A 20,474-nucleotide genomic window follows, 5' to 3' on the forward strand; every position below is an offset into this window, starting at 1 on the left:
GGAAATTTACTTGGACTGTGGCTGGATTTGGAGCTTAAAAAATACCAGATGCAAACAAATGTAGAACATGAAACACATCTCTAATTTTTTGTGTTAGGTCACTTCTGAACCTGAGATGAACTTCAGCTCCATGATAAAAAAGTCTGCTCTTACGAAGAAATTAGTTTTGCATATCATTTGGAAACCAAGGTCTTGCATGTTGGAGGAAGAATTCAGCAGAACATAATTCAAGTTGCTCGTGGTCCAAGTTTCCATAGTCGATGATTAAGTCAAATGTTGGCACTTAATACTTCCATTTGCTTTATAGAGATGAATGTTGTTGTTTTTTCCAGGAGGACTCACCCATACCAAAACTTTAATGACCATGGTCACGGTCCGTCACTCTATCTATGGGTGTCCTGATTCAGAGTTGAATCCAGCTGTCTGGCACGCTGGCCTGACAAAATCCCCATAGAGAATCTGTAAAGTTTTGTCAAGAGGACGATGAGAGTCACCAGACCCAACAATCACAAGCTGAAACGTGCTTGCAGAACAACCTGATTTTCTTTGGTTCCTCAGCAGAACTGCAGGCAGATCAACTCCAAGACACATTGTGCAGGTTAACCAAAAACATATTAGACACAGTGACACAAATATGACAGATTTATTATCATTTCCTTCCACATATTATTAGCAGACTTTATAAATGAGAAGCTTCTCATTTAATTTCCCTTTAATTATAAGTTTGTTACAATTTGGCATGAAAATTTAAATCAGTAACTTTGTAGCGATTCGTTTCATTATCAGATTTTGCCACTTTTTTCTTTTTCTTTTTTTTACATACAGGACAGAATACACATGTGTCATTAAACTGTCCCTATTTGTTACACAACCAGCCGGCCTTGTTCATCCTGCTGTTGGAGGCCTTTGTGTTGTTAACGGACCAGGATGTAATTAGAGGCCCTCCATGTACAAACAAGCAGTTGAGCAATTACAAGACAATTAACAGGCCCCTGAGAGTTTATTCAGGTCAATAATGGGCCGCTCTTACAACCGCAGGATTTACCACAAATACACTGTGACTGGCTGGTAATAAATAATGCCGGGGTTGTGTGGAAAAATCTTTTAGATGAAATCAATCGGAATGATTTGTTTTATGATAAAAGAGAACAACTAGTTTTATTTTATTTTATTTATAGTTATCTTAACATGGACTTTAAAGTGGTGTGATGTAAGGACAAATGTTTCAACAAAGGCTACTGCTTTCTGCTTGTCTCATCTGGACGGAGCAAACCCTGCTGTCAGACTGGTACACAGTATACAGAGTTTATGTGACATGATCCGTAACTCTATCTATAGGTGTTATGGTATCATTCCCACCATTAAAGAGGTTTTCCACCTTCCCTCTGACCTCCGCCTCGCCTCACAGGACACAGAAAACGACCTGATAGCAATGTCTTTTACTGTACAGAAGGGGAGCCGAGATGTGCGTGTGTGTGTGGGCTCATAGCAAGATGTGTGTGTGTGTGTGTGTGTGTGTGTGGCTGGTCACTCTGCGACGTTAGGGAGCGTCCAGCAAACGGAGCGTCTGTCCAGTGAGAGTGGGGGAATCTGGCACGGCCAGTAAGCATGTATATCAGGCCATCTCACGGCTGGCTGGACGCTCCCTGGGTGGCCCGCCGTGGTCAATACTGCACTGGTGACTGGACACACAGAATGGGATAATCTTGCTTTCTTTCGGGGGCCACAGTGCACTCATACAGGTCTGCTTTTTATGCCAGCTTGACCACGGAGGCTATAGCTTGCCCGGTGCTATGATTTCAGGTCAGGACCAGTGGGGGGGGACTGGACTGAGAGAGGGGACAGTGTTGTTGGGGATAGCGAAGGGGAGGGCTGGATGAGTCCATTTCAGCCAAAGCAGTGGAGCACACTGGGGGGCACTGGGGCATCGCCTCCACTGGCTGTTGGGAGGGGTAAACAAAAGGGGGTGTGGTTCCCACAAAAAAACCCCTAGAATCTGTGTGTGAATGTGTGTGTGGTAATGAATGTGCATCTTTGTTCAAACTTTCCTTCAGCTACAGCAACTCGTTTTAACGCCCCCGCTGCTCACGTACAAAGACGCATAATTGACACCGCAGATTAAGGCCACTGGGGTCTGACTGTTCTCCCAAAACGTCCCACTCTACTGGAATATCAGGAAATATAATTTCTAACACCTTCATGTGCTGAAACAGGGTGATTTTCTCTAAAATGAGACATTATTCTGGTAATTAATCATTTTAAAACACCAGAAACAAATTGTTTTCCAGGCCATATTTCTTCAAAGCACAATAAACTAAAGCAGAAGAACGAGGTTATATAAAAAAGGGGGGGAAACCTGTCACTTTAACATCAGCACATCACTTTCTGTCAAACAGAAAGAAGAATATTGGAGCTGAACATGAAAATAAATTTTCAACGTGCGTTCCAGGAGATGTATTTCCTGGATACAAAGAAACATTAGAAGAATAAAGAAAAAAGAAAAAAACAAACAAACAAAGGAGGCAGCAGCTTTTTATTTCACATTTGTATCAGTTTTATTTAAGATTCCAGAATATTATAACAGTAATATGTGGTTCAAGAAAAATGTATTCATCTCACAATCACAAATATTATACAGCACCCTTTTATAACTATTGCTAATGATGTGGAAGAAATATTAGTTTTTTTGCAGTAGCATAATCTCACACTAAAAACAAGAAAGAAAAAGTCAAACTTTAATTTAAGAGAAAATATTTTTCCTAAAAAAGAAATGAACAAATTGTTTTCCTTTTACAAAATCCAAAGCACCAATATTCTTCACTAAATAGACCTAACTTAAGCATTGTTTCTAAAAATCCAAATATTTTTTCATCGTTTTGATCTGAGTAATTTTATTCCAGTCTTGAAAATGGGAGAGAGAAGAGAATGTGCCAAGTAAGGCAGGAATTAACTACATTAAAATAACCAGCTGGGTTAACAGGCCATGACTGGAGTCAGGGGAATAATGGAAAATGTTAAAAGAACTGAAACAGTGACAAAGAAGGCTCAAAGAGGGCCGAAGTTGATCTTGTAACCATGAGGATACTGGTAAAAGAGGTGACATAAAATCTCTAAACCTCAATGAAAATAGCAGCATTCTTTTTTGGGTGCAATCGTGCTGCTGCTGCAAAAAAAAAAAGAAAAGAAATTGTTTTCAGGCTTTTTAGTTATCTCTATCAGCCTTTGAAAGTGCAGGGTGCTGTATCTGAAAATGCTGTTTTTAGGGGAAAAAAATAGAAATGCAAGTTTGATTTTTTTTTTTTAGCAAAGTCGTATTGCACGATTTTAAACATGGCGGACTGCAAGTTACAGACAAATCTGCAGAATAAAAGATGATTAAAAAAAACAACAAAACATCAGGAAAAATCCAACGTTTAAACTCACCTTTCGAAGCGGCTCCTTTATACCTGATGTCTTAAGGAAAAGACGCGGATTATCTGCCCCAAACGGTGCAGCTAACTTATCATGTAGGTGGGAAGCTGGACCAGGCTAACCGTGCAGCTAGCTAAAGGAGGCATGTGTGCTGTCTTGTGTTTTAAGGCCCAATGTTGAGAAAGGGCCCATTGTTAATCCTCATGGTGGTCTTTCACCGACCGCATCTGTAAATACATAAAATATGGAGAGAGAAAAAAAATTGATCAATTGAATAATTCTAGAAACTTTGTAGATCGTCTCAACGTTCTTTTGCAGACACTGAGAGGACTTCTTACACAAATGCATGAGCAGATTGATGTATTTTTTAAACATGGGACCGCACAATTTCTGAGTATATATATCATAACAGCTCTGCGCATGCGTCTGACAGCCTGGAGCGTGTCATCGCCCCAGACACATATAACTGTTAAAGTTAACGGCAGGAGGAGGGGTGTGCTCGTACATTTGTTTGTGCGTCCATCAGCTGTCTTTATCAATGCCGTGTGCGACCCTGGAGCTAGCAGACAACCAGGGGTTAAAGGTCAAAGCAGAGCCTGTCTGGGCTTCCTGCCTGACCCCAGTGGCTGCGAGCGCTGGCGTGCACTCATATGCAGAAAACTGGGTGCTTTCGGGGAGGGAGGGCCGGTTCAACCGTCTACCAGACTAATATCACCTTTGGGATTAGGATCCAGACAAAAATAAATTGACCCCAAACCCCTCTCTTCCCACACACTCACACACGCACACGCCAGATTTGCCTGGTCATAAAATAGGACTCGACCGTGCGGCATGACGCAGACAGACATGGCAGAGGTGCTGAGTCTGAGAGGAACATCTAATTATCTTTTAGAGCTGAGTTAGTGGGAGGAGTGGAGGAGAACAAGGAGGTTCAACGGAGCCAATAACATGGAAGCCAACAGCGTAAGACAGTCGTTTTAGCCAGGATAGAGACGAAAAAAACAAATTCTGTAAGGTGGTGATTTAAAAATTGGGAACACTGTATGATTAAGAAGGAAAAAGATGTAACATATGATAAGTTTATATCGCTGTGGTAACCCAAATTTAGATTTTGCAGCGTAAAATAGCCTGAAGCACAACTTCGGTGTAAAACAACATCAGAATGCTTGTAAAAGAGAGAGAGAGAAGGGAAGAGAGAGAAAAAAATCCCAAATCAAAGAGATCTCAGCTAAATGAAACAAGGAACAAAAGGTCAAAATCAGAGGCTGCCAAGCCATCGGGAAAACTCGCTAAATAAGCCGGAGTGTTAAGCCTGCTAATCCCCCCGTATTATTGCAACATCTGTGAGGCCTAGAGGGGCTCTGTCAGCGTACGCCGAGACAGATGTAAACAATATCCTGCCTGAAAACGAAGAGTGTTTGTTTAGGTATCGAAAACCGCCAACGGTATGCGAAAAGAAGGTTGAAGTGACACGGCGAATGTAAAGCAGGTGAACCGGGAGAGACGGGGGAGTGGGAAGAAGCGATGGAAGTGAGCGAGTAACAAAAGCTTGATGCAGAAGAGGTAGTGAGAGTGGTTTTTTTTTTTTTTTGAGTTGTTGGGATACAGCTTGAAGGTGGTGAAAAAAAAAAAAAACGGAGGTGACAGCATCCCGGAAAGACGGCACACCTGCGGACCAGGCTGACGAGACGCCAGGGAGACGAGGATAATTTATGCAGAGAGTGTCTGGCATCCCGTGAATAGTCCAGAGAACTGAAAGGGGGGAGCTGCTTGTGGGTGCTAGCAGTGTGAAGGAAGGAAGAGATGGGGGGGGAGGGTGCTTTTTTAAACGAGGGGGCTCAAAGGCTGCTCTTTCTGCTCGATTCAGCCGAAGCTGTCCGTCTGACGTCCCATTAAGATTTGGGACAGGACATGTGGAACTAGGCATTGAAGAGGAGCGGGAATGGGGGTGATGGGGGGGATAGGCACAGAGGTGAACGAGAGGCTCTTACCACCCACTCCAGTCTACTTCTTCATTTTGGCTATATGTATTAGATCCACAGAGCTGTGTGTCTGCTAATCTGCATGCTAATTTCCTTTCATCACAAACCAGAACCTCATAAAGGACCAGGGACGGACTCTGGACAGACACAAGCTACTCAGCTGAAGTCTGGCTGAATGAGAGGTCATAAGAGCGCTTCAACCGCCTGGCTGGTAAATCAACTCATCACATTATTGTTTTATGTTGTGGGAGCCCAATTCTGTCTTTAATTCTTTATTTAAACCTTAAAATGTACTTTTTATGCAAATGCCTTGACATTGTTGAAGGATTTGCCCTCTTTGATCAAAGAGCCAAAAAATGTCATATGACAGGCCAACAAAAACTAGTTCATAATTCTGCAATAAGCAAAAAAAAAAATTTATTATGTGGTTTTACTTTTCAAATTGTTTTACAGATAAAAATGGAAAAGTTTGGTGTGCTTACATTTCTAGCCCCCAACTGAGTCGACACTTATTAAAACTTCTGATTATAGCAGCAAGTCTTCAGAAGAGTGTTTTGAAGAAGTTTGGCAATTCTTCTTTGTAAAACAGCTCAAGAGCTGGCTGGCTGGATAAAAAGCATCTGTTAGCATTTTTTCTCTATTTGATTAAGCTTAAACTTTGATTGGGCCATTGCCAAACGTTAACATGGTTTGACTTACAGCACTCCACAGTAGATTTATGGTCACTATTGTGCTGGAAGGGGAACCTTTTGCCCTTTAGACTTCCATTTTTCTATCGAATCAGACCCGCTTCCACAGCACGATACTGCCAACACTGAGTTTCACAGCAGGGGATACGTGGCCTACGACAAACTGTAAAAGCCTCTTCTTTTGACTTTTTTTTTCAGCACTGACTCTTCCTGAAACTCCTCCATAAGATGAGTCATTTGGCAAAAAAAAAAGCTGTGGATTTGATTCCAGACACCCTCCACCATCACTGACCAGTCCCTTGTTTCTATGCTTTGCTTCGTACAAACGGTCTGGACCCTTGTCTATTGAGAATGCTACTGGAGAAATCCAGTTCAATATAAGAAAGCCCAAAGGGAGCACTGAAGGGAAATGAGAACACAATGGCAAGGGTAATGAATATCATTTGCTTTAGCAAAACCATGTCTCATTTCTTTTACACTCCACAACTATGCACTATCCACACTATTGTGTTGACCTATCAAATAAAATTCCAATAAAACTCAATTCAAGTTTGTATTTGTGACAAAGTACAAAGAATGAATACCTTTGAGTAGCACTGAAAAATCTTTTCGTAAGATTCCCTTTTCACGTAAAAGATTTCCTAAGGATGGACATAACTGAAACAAAATTTCAACAGTGTGACTTCAGGACTTTGTCAGATAACACAACGAAAAGGTTAGCCATAGGCAGCTGTCTTGACATGTACGAACATCAGCAGAGGCTGGCATCAACCTTTAAAATCATGGAGCAGTTTTGATTTGAAAGTGAGGAGACAGACTGTATGCCTCGTGCATTTGAATCCTGGCCAATTGCCAGGTGAAACCGTGCACGTGCGTGCGTGTATGCATGCGTGCGGGTGTGTGTGTGTGTGTGTGTGTGGGCCAAGCGAGAAGCGCAGCGACCAGGGTGACGTTTGAGTCCGGTGATGCAGGCGGACAGTTTTAATGACAGTCCTCGCCCTGAAACATTCAGACCGGTGAGCCCCTCGGATGTATACGCACCATATGACAAGTGCAACTATACGTGTGATGTACGGTGTGGCGTTTTCTGCAAAAGACGAGCAGAACTGGTGAAAATGAAACAGAAGAAATATCTTAATGCTTACGACCCTAAGCAAAAAAAAAAAAAAAGAGTTTCAGGCTTTGCCTTCGACACAGAGGACGACAAACGCTGCGTTAAAAACTGTCCATTGCTGGCGCTAATTAAAGCAAGTGTTAGAAGCGCCGCGGATGTTGGTCATGTTTCTTTAAAGAGCGGCGTGAAGTAAAGAGCCATTCACTGTGCCGGCAGACACTGGACCCTTTGTGTTTGTGTGTGTGTGTGTGTGTGTGTGCAGAGTTGTGCCTGGCTGTGGACTTGCATCTTATTCGGCAGCACAGGTCTGGACTTGAATTTGGTGCCCAAACAAAGACATAGAGCCACCTCATTAAAAAAAAACAACAACAAAAAAAAACCATGTCATTGGATCAGACCTAGACTCAATTGTGAGATTGTTTTTCTTCCTTCTTCCACCTACCATAAGCGACCGTGACTGCAGAGGAGTTGAATAAGAGGCCGGGTTGAGGCCCGGCGGTGGAGCGCCACGCCACATCCCTACGGGAGCCTCCCCTTCACAGAGGGGGGTTGCATTTAATGCTTTGTTAGTGTGTTAACACGGCTTTTTAAAGCACCTCTTTATGGAGTCGGCTAAGCAAACTGCAGAGCCTGGTTTTCTTGGGACAGAAGGAGAACGTGGAAAAACAAAAAAACACAGGAGAATGAATAAGGGAGAAGAAACGGTTTGATTTATATTGTAAAATGCAGTGCCTTGGAAAAGTCTTCATCATTGATCATATTTTGTCATGACACTTTAAGCTGATTTTAAGGTTTTAAGATTTTTTTTTTTTTTTTTTACAAGTAAAATCTGAAAAGTGAAGCACAAATTTATACTAAGTCAGTGTACTTTGTAGAGCTACTTTTCTCCATTTCAAGTTTTTAGGGGTAGGTTTCCACCATGTTTTTTTTAATTAAGAGTCTCATCTAGGTTCTCAGATGGATTTAGATCTGGATATTGAGTGAATCAGCCACATTTTGGCGCCACCTGTGTCTCTTTAGGGGCTTTCAAATTTATAAAAAAATTATATTGAACTGAGCAGAACATCTAAACATAAAAATATTCTTGTTTCAAAAGGTCAGTCTTATATTTCTTTTTAATTGTTTTCTTGCAATATTTGCATAAAGCTTTAAGAACAACATGGCACTAATTACTTGGTTTTGGGTTTTTTGATCATTTTCTTTACCGTTAGGTAACAAAGTATGCACTGTCACCCCCTTGTCTTCCATTTTCTTTTATTGCAAAGCGTTGAAATTTTTACTTCTTTGATATAAAGGTTACGTTTTTAAATATAATGGTTAATTACAACATGTATTCGAGGTTTTCTTCGAGGTTTGCCCTGCATTTCGCTCTACCCGCCTTCCCATCAACGACAACTCACTTCCCCGTCTCTCCTGAAGTTAAGCATCCCCTCAGCATGATACTGCCACCACCAGTGGGGAAGATGACATATAGGGTGATATACAGTGTTGCATTGCCAGCAGCACCACCATGAGGTCTTGCTTGTAGGCCATTTTGATCTCATCTGAGCTTTTCCTTCAGCTTCACTGTTATGTTCCGCTCTATGTTGGTCTTTTACATAAAATAAAAAATATTGAACTTTACAGAATGAAATAAAACCTAAATGTCTTCAAGTGGCATGAATAGTTTGCCGTGCAAATCGTAATTAAACCAAGTGTGAATATTGCTATTATTCGACCAAAATAACTCAGCAAATGCGGATCTCGGGCAGAGGAGAGTGAACTTGAGTGCTGCTGAGTGCAGCACAACCCGGTCACTGACAAACTGCTCCTTGTCCCTGTGTCCTCTGACACAGTCAGCACACATGTTTACCCAGAGGACCACAGTCATCCTGCAGGTGAAACAATAGCTTTGTTGCGAGCATAAGCATGTGTTTTTGTGTGTGTGCGTGTGTGTGTGTGTGTGCCAAACACGGCCCTGCTTGAGAAACCTGTGCTGGAGACTTAGTCAGTCTCCCAGGGCTTCTGAGATGACAGTGAAACGAATGGCAATGAACTCGAGACAAGTTCACAACGTTAGAGAGGAGGCAGAGCAGAGCAGCACAGCTTCCTTGTGTGCATAATGTGTGTGTGAGTGTAATAAGGATGCACTCAGAGAACATCGCAGTATGTGCGGAGTGTCGAGCTGCGGCGAGGAGCACCCACTCAGATGAAAATGTGCATGCATGTCTCCCCTAGTCTCCCCTCCCTCTCCCCTCTGGCCATGCATACGCAGCAAGGACCCCACTCTCGCTGTTCCAATGCTGTCTGCTGAGTGCCTGATGAAAAAGCAAAAACGACAAAAGGGGTCCACACGGCTAAAGGCGAGAAAATGCACATTTGTTAAACAATGGATTTAAAAGGGTTTCTCAGACACATTAGTAGGGGTTCACCTCACTGTATGCGTCACCGGACGTGCTGCTATTTTCGCTATCTGTAATCAAAGGGGGGGGGGATGTGCCTACAGCTGCCACATCAACACAGGCATGATGGTTTGCAGAGGGCAGAGAATGCATCTGAATACATTTACATAGCGATGGTGGCATGTTGACAGAAGTGCTGCTGAGAACGCTTTGAGCTCATCACTGTCCTCAAAAAAGTAAAGGAAAGGTTGTAAGGAGGGTGCGCTGGAGGGGACGGCTGCTCAGAGTGGAGAAACCGTCACTTTTTCTTCAGAAGAATCAGGAGAGACGGTGCGCCTTATCTACTCCGTAGGAGGCTCAGTCACAATGGGCCTTCCTTATGGTAAAAATAGAAATAAAGTATATAAAAACCCAAAACAAAACAAACTAGAAAAAACAAAACAATGAGTCCTGAAGCAGAATGTTGTGGCACGATGGTAAAAGCAAAAAAACAAAAAAAACCAACTATCTTTATGCACAGAATCTTATGGTATGTATATTTACGTGTACAGGAACAGTAAAAACCTTTCCTCTGTAGATTGCAAATGTGATTTTAACAAGTATGAAAGCATTTCACATATGGGAATTTTAAAATTTATAGACGTTAGTAAAAGATCGATAGGTTTTATAATAAACATAAATTAGAAAACAGGGCAATGGTATTTGTTGACATTATGAAACAGTTTCCTGGGTAACTGTAAAACACAATTCTGATTCTTAACGCACAGACCAGTAATACAATAAGTTACAATAGTCAGACTCCTACTTTAGTGTACTTCACTGGGAAGTGAAGTAGAAGGAAGATAGTTTTATGTTTTCTTTCTAATAAAAATCTAAAATACTGTTGCTAACCTATCAAAACTGTTGAACATTTTGAAATTTTACCGTATTATAACTACATACTTTGATATATTTTTATTAGGATCTTTACGACTTGACCGAAAAAACATAGCCTATATTTGCAACACCAAAGGAAAACGAATCATGCTTTCTAAAATGTTTTACAAACTAAAAACGTGAAAAGTGTGGCGCGTTTTATATTCAGCCCCCCTGAATATAGTCTTTGTTGAACTTGAAGATACAAATTGAATTGCCGTATGTTTCCACCAACTTTTCACACCTACAGACTTCAATTTTCGCCCCTTCTTCTTTGCAAAATACCAGTTTGTTCAGTCACATCAGGTGGAGAGCATCATTTTTCTATTCTTGCCAGATTTCAATCAGATTTCAATCTGGGCATTGCTTAGTCATCAATAAGCTCTGGTCTCTGATTTCATTGTAGCTCTGGCTGCAAGTTTAGGGAAGGTGTTTCTCCTGTCCTCATCCAAAGCATTTAAAAGGCTTCCTTCCAGGATTGCCTCATATTTAACTCTTTCCAGTGAAGAACTGCTGTCTTGAAAGCCGAAGAAAAACATCCTCAGAAAAACATGCTGCCAACAAAATGTCCACATCCAGGGCAATGTGTAGTTTTAGTTTTTCACGGCACATAACATTTTGGATGCAGGCTTAAAAGATCAATTTTAATCTAATCTCACCAGGACAGCTCCTTTCACATATTATCCGTCTCCTGTATTATTAGTGGAAAACTACAAATGCTAATTTTAATGGTTTTCTTTCAACAGCAGCTGTCCTTTTGGTGCCCTTCCATAAATGCTAGATAAAACAGTCTAAATACCAAAGAATATCACTTTAAAAAAAAAATTGCATTCAGTACTCATAAAAAAAAAAAAACATTTAAAAAGATTTTAATCAAATGTAAACCTGAGCACAGCCCTGGGTGAAGAGCAGGTTTTTCTTATGGAGAAAGTCACTTTAATTTTGAAAAGCAAAACAGGAAGGTAGCAGAAGGAGCGCTGTGATAAACCTCTTGCAGATATAGTCAGCTAACGAAACCATCCTGTCAGATCATTGCCTGAGGAGAGCAGGAGGGGGAAGGAGAGACGGCAAGAAGGGGAAGAGAGCAAAACAGGGGTGAAAAGGGTCAGCAGGGAGGAAGGCTAAACCCCAGAAGCAAGCAAAAGATTGTGTGTGTAGTGCATTTATATTTTAGCATGTGTGTGTGTGTGAGTGTGTGGGTGTGCATGTGTGTCAACCCCAGCTGGGCAGACATTTACTTGACATGCTGATAGGGATTTAAGCAGTGGGTGGGTGGTGTATCTGACCAAGGTGAGTGAATGAGCAGAGAAGGGGAGCCTGTGGGGATCGGAGGATGATAGGAGGAGGGGGCGGCGGTGGCGGCAGTGGAGGAAGCAGGAGGGTTAGGGATTTTTTCTTTTTTTTTTTATTTGGACCAGAGGGGCTCACAAAACTGCTGTTACTAAGCTTGATTTCAGAGCGAGTTGAGACGATTAGAAGACGGGGGCAGAAACGTGCGGGGAAACGAGGACGAGGGAGGTGGGTTTTTGTAGAGGGGAAACCCTCCAGGCTGTCCAGGAGAAGGGGGACTGGTCTATTGAGGTGGTGAGGGAAAGAGGGTCCTTCTTTCAGACTCTCTAATGAAGCATAAGTCCATGGTGGAGAAAGAAAGCAGGCAACTGCTGCGCGTGTTAGCTTGGTGCCTGAGCTCCTCTACATTTCTCTCCTCTGTTTTCCTTCCTCACTTTTCCAAAACCCGTCGTTCTCCTCTCCTCCCCTTGAGCGCGGCGTCCCTCCTCTTAAAGGGCTGTTGATTCTCAAACGCTATGTGCGTAGTGAGTGTCAACTCTCAGGCTCAGCCGCTGAATGATTTGATGGAAGAAGAACCAACTAAATTTCACCTAAAAGGAGTCACCGAGTGATTTTATTAAGACTATGTGATACATGTGCTGGAGAAACAACAAAGCCCATCAGTGTTCTGAATGGTAAATTCAGATCACTGATCACTTTTTTTTTGTCCTTGACATGGACAAAACAAAACAGACTGATCATTGAATTGAAGAGAACCTGAGCACAAAACCCTCAGCACCAACAACTATGAAGCAAAGAAAATAGATATTTGAATCGCCCTAATCAGAATTCTGCGGCAGATTTCCAATCTGTGGGTTTTATAAAACTTTTACCTGGAACTCTCTTTAACAACGCTAATACAGGAGCATATAAAAACAGTTTGAAACACCTTTTACTACCCCCACGCTATAATGGGGAAGTCAATATTTGTAGTAGGAGCAGGGTTGCAATATCACACAATGTGTGTAGGGAAGAAAAGTCACTCTAGAAGAGGGTTTGCGATTATTTCCAAAGACAAAATGATTACCTGAGTTACTAGTTAGCATTGTTCCCTGTACAAAGTGAAACATAACATAAAATCGAACAATTTCAAAAGATTGATGACATTTGAAAAGCTGAGATTGGAAGGATAAGACGAAGCATCTTTGTGTAATAGCCTTCCTGGTGTCGCACAGCCTAAGCCATAGATATGTCTCAACATGTCATAGAAAATAATTTCCTTTCAATGAGTTGCATTTCTCTGCTTCCTCTAGGTTTTTTTTTGAAACACCTCATTGTTACGAAATAAACCTAACTTTAAGTCTTTTCTTACTTAGTGACAATAACTCTCTTCTGCATTGAAGAGCGTTATTGTCAATGTGACTTGGTAACTCATGCTTATGCATAGTGCATTTACACACTAGGTTAAGCAAAAACAAACAGTTTTTGTAGCTTCCAGTGATCACCAGTCAAGGCCAATAAAAGATCCGTAAGATTATCAACCTCCAGTGATCTGATGTGGTCAAAGAACACCAACGGGATTGTGAAATTCACCCAGGAGGAACTGAACCCCCTGAGGAAACTGAAACAATCACTTGCAACGAGCCTCACAACCTTCTGCAGGGTTGTGGTTGACAGTATGTTGACGCAATGCATTTAAATGTGGTGTTCCTTGTGCGACATGGCAGACAAGAGGGCACTGTGGAGGAAAGTGTGGGGCAATGAGAAGGTCACTGGAGTATCTCTACCCTCTTTCCATGACATGTTTTAGAGTCGCAGAAGGAGTTCTGAAGTGCTGCCGTCAGGCGAGCAAAACACCAAAATGAGAAGCAGAACTGTCAAAGTGCAAAAAACAGTCTCGCCCTCTAACTGTTAAAATGTTCAACTACACATTTGCAATCATGCCTTGTATCGGTTTCATTTATCTCTGGTTTCTCTTTTCTAACTGTTTGATTATTTTTTCCCGCTACTATGTTTTAAATCCCAGAGAATCCCTGTCTTATTTTGATGTCTGCAAATTAGCATGCAATGAAATGCCAATAAATTGATTTGGACAATTTCTTTTTTTTTTCAAATCAAAGATCCAGTCAAAGCATTCAAAAGTGATGCATGTAATGAAAGAGCTACATGTCTGACGGAGGCGTGCACAGTCGATGAACCCTGAGCCGACATGTTAAATTACAGAAGGCAGCAGACTGAGACAGACAAGAGGGGCTGTCAAAGCGTCTGACTTGGTTTGACCGTGTTCGGTTCGGGGGGGTGGGAGGTGTTTGACCGTGGGCTCAACTGGGCTGAGGGGACTGATATCTGGGACAATTTGGCTCTGGGCCGAATGGAGACTGGCCAAAGGGCTGACTGAAGGGGTTCGGATTCCCCTTTTACCTCCCCACTCTGCTCATCCCCGGAGCGAGGCAATATGAAGCAGCTTATAAAATAAGCAAACACAGAGGCAGCCAAACAGCGAGAGGCAGACTAACACTGCACGCTGCTCTACGCCACGTTGATGACCCCTTTACCCCCTCTCCCTCTAACCTTGACCCTTGAGGTCCTTCTTAACCTATTTCTGAATGGAAGTCAGTGCAGCTGGGGTGTCTAGCCGCAAACTAATCACAACCCCCTCCCTCGTCGTGGAGCTTGTTCCCACGCCTCCTCTGACCGAAGCGCTGCCTCTCCATTTGAATTGTCAGGCTTAATATTTATGTGGCTGCCTGTCTCTGAAAAAAAGTTAAAAAAAAAAAACAACACCATAGTGAGCGGTTTAAAATAAAATAACAATTTTCCTTTTCGATTAAATTTGGGAGGCTTTTTTTTTTCTTTTTTGCTTATTCTAACACTGCAATGTCCCTTTCTGGTTTGTGCCTCAGCTTCCATCTGCCAGTTTCTCTCCATGGCCCCAATAATCTATTCAGCCTGAGCACACAAGCGCGCCGTATAATGTACATGCAACAATGTGAGCGTGAAGGCTCATACACGTCATTCGGCAGGGGGTTCAAACCCCACCACCTTCACATTTTCATTACGACCAAGTCCTGGGCCCGTGTAGCACAGCAGCGTGGCCTTTTGCTTGGCGAGCAGGCAGTTTAATCACACATACGGCACTACTCCATTTTCATTTCCTTTTCATACAGCCTCCATTCCACTCCAGCTTCATAATTCTCCCCCCTCGGAGCTGTCTAGCCCATCTGAGTGTTTGCAGCCTGTTGAAATGACATAATCAGTGACTTGGATAAATGCCTGACTGTTTTTCCCTGAGTCTATAATCAGACTTGGGGGCTCGGCGTTGGAGTTACGAGAAAAGCACGGCAGCCAACACTTGATTCAGGAATTACTTCCTAAGATGGGTAGTTTCACCTAAAGAACGTGCTCAAGCACCAGTGAAATGAAATGGGTTTGGTCTACTATGCATCATGTTGGTGCTAACCCCTATTATATACAGTATATATATATATATACTGTATATGTAAATGACATTATCCAAAAATAAAGCTTAACATCATGGAATAGAGTCACAAATGTAAATAGGCTGGTGAATGATATCGGATAATTTTTTGCTGAATAAAAAAAAAAAAAGACTTTTATCTATTTTCAAAGCAAGCAAAAGCAAATACCGGTACCCAATCTGTAGCAGAGTGTGCTAGCAGCAACCCTCTTCAGTGTAAAAGTTGCCACACTTAAAAGAACAGTCATAGATGACTATTTTGGTTAAAGGAATGTGGTTTACAGATTAATGCAAAGCAACCCTCATCCATACCATCCCTACACAAAACCACAATAAGCAGTAGATGTGTGCATATTGATGAGGGAAATAATATGGTCACAGCCCTTAAAGGCAATAAAAAATGTCATTATAGAATAACAGGGCTGCTATGTACTTTCTAAAGAAATACTTGAGAGCATAAAACATGACATGGTCATATCAGTACATTTGTATACTTAAAAAATGTAATGCATTTACCTAAATCAATTCACTAATTGTCCTTTTTCACTAGTGCCTACTCAGGTCAGCTTGAAATGGCTTTATAAGGGAAAACCCTTATACAGTTACGTGGTGCCAGTAGGTACTGGTACCAATTCCTTTACCAGCGCCTACTTAGCTGGGATTCCAAGCATGCCATGTCAGACTGAAAACGTGACCTCAGAAGACTGTCGGTTATTGATTGGCTGAGGAGCTGAATCGCTGGTTGCGTCCATTACAACAATCCGATCGTCCATTTCTGAAAACTCACAACAGCGACTGGGCATATTTTTTTTAAGCAGCAGACGACAGGAGGTCTAATATTTTAAAGATATTACACAAAGAGGCTGCTGAAATAAGATGCTAACTATTTTGTTTTGTAATTATTTTGTCTCCTTAAGTATACCAACTTGTTTCTGGAAGTGATATTGCAATGAAGGACAGGCCCTAGCAGAGTCACGACTTTAATCTCATAGAGAATCTGAGGAGAAAGGCTAAAAATTAGGAGGACGAGAAAGAAGTGTTTCAACCATAAAACCTCATAACTAAAGATAAACTGCTAAAACACAAACCTTCAATGCCCTTAAAGAAATTTTCCACCAATTATAAATCATTCCAGACATGCCACTTCAACAAAATGTAAACTTAAAACAGATCAAATATTTTTCTAAGCGTATGCTCTATTTTATTCTTTTATTATCTTTTGGGAGATGCCTATCCCATCTCCTATTAGAAACAAACTATAATATAAAACAATAATGCTAATCTAAATCTCCCAGGGATATGCTGTAATATGAGCAGAATTGATGCAAAGATGTACTTTTTTAACATGTGAATCTGACTCCGTGGGATTTGAGTAAAAAAAAAAAAAAAAATCTAGATCCCTTTGGTCTCACCAGTGGGAAGAGAGATGTGTGAAACAGCCCAGGATGAATTGAGTGATGGCTGTAAATGCTTTCAGCAACTATTACTTCAGAGGGTGCACCACACTCAATCAATACCTAAGCAAATAAAAAGCAAAGGGGCAGACAGAATGAGAAAAGCTGCAGTGGACTGGATGACAATAACCCGCACAAATGAACACCCAACACTCAAGTCGATCTGTGAAAATATGCTTCAATATTCTTGGTTTTATACAACCCAAGAAAACCTTTTGACTGTTTGTGGCTCAGTAGCATTCAGGTCCTTTCCTCTTGAGCATGAGGGTTTATATTTTAAAACAGACACATAAATCATGTCACGCCGAATAGATTTAGCAGAAGATAAACGTTGGTAATGATAGTAACTTGAAAAGGTGATGAAATCTAAAATTAACAGTGTGGGACGCTTCCAGCAAAACACCTTAAGGATTTCAATCCGCAAGTTTTAAACTCCAACCGCCAAATAAACACCGTACATTCAAGGTCCTGAAATGTTGTCCACATAATCCAAGGTGTGTTCGTCCTGCACGTGCTCTGTGTATTGAATTATGAATAACTGCAGTAGCGTAGTCACACACACGCACGCACGCCCGCACGCCCACACACAGCCACTGTCATTAGCGTAAAAGCTTTCAGCAGGGCTCAGTGTTTTGGAGGGCTTCCTCCCTGCATGTAGGCGTGAACAGACAGGTGGATGAGTGTGAGCATGTGTTCATGCAGCTTGCATGTATGTGGTGGTTCCTGGCATGTATGAGATTTTCATGATAAGCTAAGCTAAAGTAAAAATAGTGATGTTTCGTGGTATTTACATGATTTCAATCAAAAATGTATGATGTAACTGCTTTTAATTAAAAATAATAATTAAAAGAAATGTCTTTATTGGTCCTTAAGCAAAATAACTAATTAGTCACTACACTTGTAGGAAAAAACAATCTATCTTAGTTTTATTTAACACATTTAAGAAGAAGACAAAGAAAATTTTTTGAATAAGCCTGAAGTGCCCAGGCTATTGAAAATTTTAGTTATTCTTCTCTTTCCAGGATGACACAAGCAGAACAAGAGGAATTATTAATTATTTAATTATTTGGGCCGCCCGCCTGCATTTAGCTGCTTAACCCACAGCCACGTGCAGCTTATTAGCTGAAGTGTTCAAACTGTGTGACATGAAAAAGAGGGATGAGCGCCACTTCTTCTCATTTTCACACCATCACTGCCTGCAACCGGAAATATTTCCAAAGCTTAAGTGAGTGTAGCGGCGTTTGTTCAGTCACCTGACAGACAGTGTGCAGCAACAGAGGGGGGAGGGGATGGACCACGGAGGCAGTCAGAACTCTGGTAACTTTCTTTGGCGTCTCATGAATGGGCTTTAAACGTAGAAACGGCATGACGAAGCGTTTGAGCAATTATGAAATGTTATATTCAGATCATGTTTGACAGGGAAAGTGCAGCTTTGAGCATGAACATAAGGTTGAATAAAGCCCTTTAACATTGAGACCAACATATTTACCATTTGTCCATGTTGTGTCAGAAATTCTGCCAACCGCCAACAATTAGTGATTGATCACGTTTAGTAAACTTTTAATGTGCAAAACTTTAAGATTCCTGTTGTTTTATCCTAAATGACGGTTAATTATAAAGTGTTGATTCTACCCATCCCCTTCTTCCTTACCCCAACAAAGCAACACAGAGGGCTTGAAGCCTCTCCAGGCTGACACACATTAGTTTAGTGTTGGCTCTTATTCACCAACCAGCTCAGATGAAACTCAGCTTAACTTGTGTCAGTGTGGGCTGATTAGACGGAGAAGCTTGATTAAAACGGCTCTGGTTCTGATAGAGGAGGCGATAAGAGGAACGAGCAGTCTACTTGAGCGCAGGTACCCGACAGCTGATAAGGGAAATCTACAGCCTAGTTTACAAGAAAATAAATTATTGTGGTCATGCTTCAAAATGCACAGTAAAGCATGTTTGGTTTTGAAGTTGGAAAGAAAATACACGCACTTCAACAGTCGTAGATCTCTTAAGGGCTGTTTGAATGATTCTCTCAAAATTGTATGCACTAATTGTAATCGCTAACGCCTAGCTATAGCATACTATAGCATACTAAATGCAAGCTCAAGAAATAATGAAAAAAGAAAAAGGATTAAGTTTTAAGTGATCAAAAAGTATGCTTCTTCTTTGTGTGACGTTTGAAGCTAGCCCACTTCAGGCTAAGAGCAGATGCCAAACAGCAAGTCTTCAGCGTGGATGAGTGGCCGGGATTCAGGACCTAGACAATTCCCCAAATCAGCCCTTTGCACTAATTAGCAGTGACAGGTGAAAGCAGCCAGAGATTCCACGGGAGCTGACAATGAAGCAGACAATTGCATAAACACACTCAGCCATAAGCCACAGAGACACCCATACAAACATAAACACACATATGTCAAGGCGCAGCGGCTGCATCGGAGGATCTATGAGAGCCACTAACGCCGCATTAAAACCCTTTAAGCACCAAGACATCCCCTGCTCCACGTACACAACCCAGATCCTGCTTCCCCTGCACTGATACCGCTGATCTCAACCCCCCCCCACCCCCCCACCCTGTGCTTTGACAAGGCGTAATAAAGCCTGTATGAAGTGCCGCATTGTGTGGGGAGAACACAATGTTGCATGCTGAGTGCTGTGAGAAGGGCGTACACCGGTGGGTCCCACGGCGCTGCACAGCACCGGGGCCTATAGCAAGGAGTGCCGAGCATGCTAATGAGGTCATTATGTTATGCCTCACCCTCTGCTTCTCCTTCTCCTTTACAGTGTGGGCTTTTTGCCTGTCACAGGAGGCAGGGCACCCTTGTGATGCAGCCAACCACAGATGTCACGTATGGCACAATGAGGAGACACAGGAGTGAAGTCTCAGACGGAGACGAGGTGCTGCTGCGTTTTTTCAAGCTAGCATCCAAAGCGGTGGAGCAGCATCGGTGATTTGCATGCACAATAAGGTGAGCTTAAAGGAAAAATCAAAAGCAGCGTAACAACATTCATTTGCTAATTGTTCCCGCTGTGTATTCAATCAGCAATTGGCCAGGGTTGCGTTTTCTTTTATTCCTTTTTACGCTCCCGCCATTATTTACAGCCGAGGGGGAGGGGTTAAGTATCTCGCACATGCAAAAGCAATTACAAGATATTTGCATAGCCGTTAACAATCACGGGGCAGATGGCAAACAGCGGGCATTAGAAAGACGAGCGAGCGCCATCTTGGCTCAGGGAGACAGCTGGCAGACAAGAAATCGGCCATTTTGTAAGCATGGGCCGCTGCCAGGCTGAGGCGCCAGGCTCTATCTGTGTGCCAGGAGATTGGCAGGAGAGGGGGAAATGGAGCTTTCATATCCTCCCTGGTACACGCAACCAGAACAAGCTCCTCCGACAGGCTGTGTGACAGCGCGATCATAGCCCAGGGCTCACTGAGGAGATCAGCTACAACACGAGGTGTCTGCTTTAACTTTAAATAGACACATTCCCCTGTAGGCGGAATAATATTTCCTAATAACACACTCAGAAAAGAGCTAAACATTCATTTCTGTTCACAGCGTTCCTACGCGGTTCACAATTCTGTACTTTTCCTGGCTTACATTTCAATGTGCTGGACATTCAAGTAGTTGGGTTTTGTTATTTGTATTTTCCACAAGTAGTGACAAAACCAAAGAATCATGTTGGCTCTCAGTTCAGCAGAGTGGTAAAGTGCACTGTTTTAAAAGCTATAACTTGGCTGGACTTGATTATCTTACTCTAAATTTAGGTAATGGTTTTATCCTGTACGGTAATG

The 20,474-nt window shown here is 42.0% G+C and overlaps 1 long non-coding RNA gene across 3 annotated transcripts in view; it reads right to left on the reverse strand.

The window, feature by feature from the left end:
- Window positions 1-2,513: 2,513 nt before the first annotated feature.
- Window positions 2,514-20,474, reverse strand: part of LOC102221011 — a 51,597-nt gene continuing 33,636 nt past the window's right edge. For 2 of the 3 annotated variants that reach the window (XR_002753296.1, XR_312675.2), the window contains exon 4: window positions 3,246-3,638. This is a non-coding gene — a long non-coding RNA (uncharacterized LOC102221011). Of the gene's footprint in view, window positions 3,164-3,245; window positions 3,639-20,474 lie in introns of those variants that run through there. The other variant, XR_002753297.1, reaches the window with a different exon arrangement.

The sequence above is a fragment of the Xiphophorus maculatus genome, chromosome 9 (genome assembly GCF_002775205.1).
Source record: "Xiphophorus maculatus strain JP 163 A chromosome 9, X_maculatus-5.0-male, whole genome shotgun sequence".
NCBI lineage: Eukaryota > Metazoa > Chordata > Actinopteri > Cyprinodontiformes > Poeciliidae > Xiphophorus > Xiphophorus maculatus.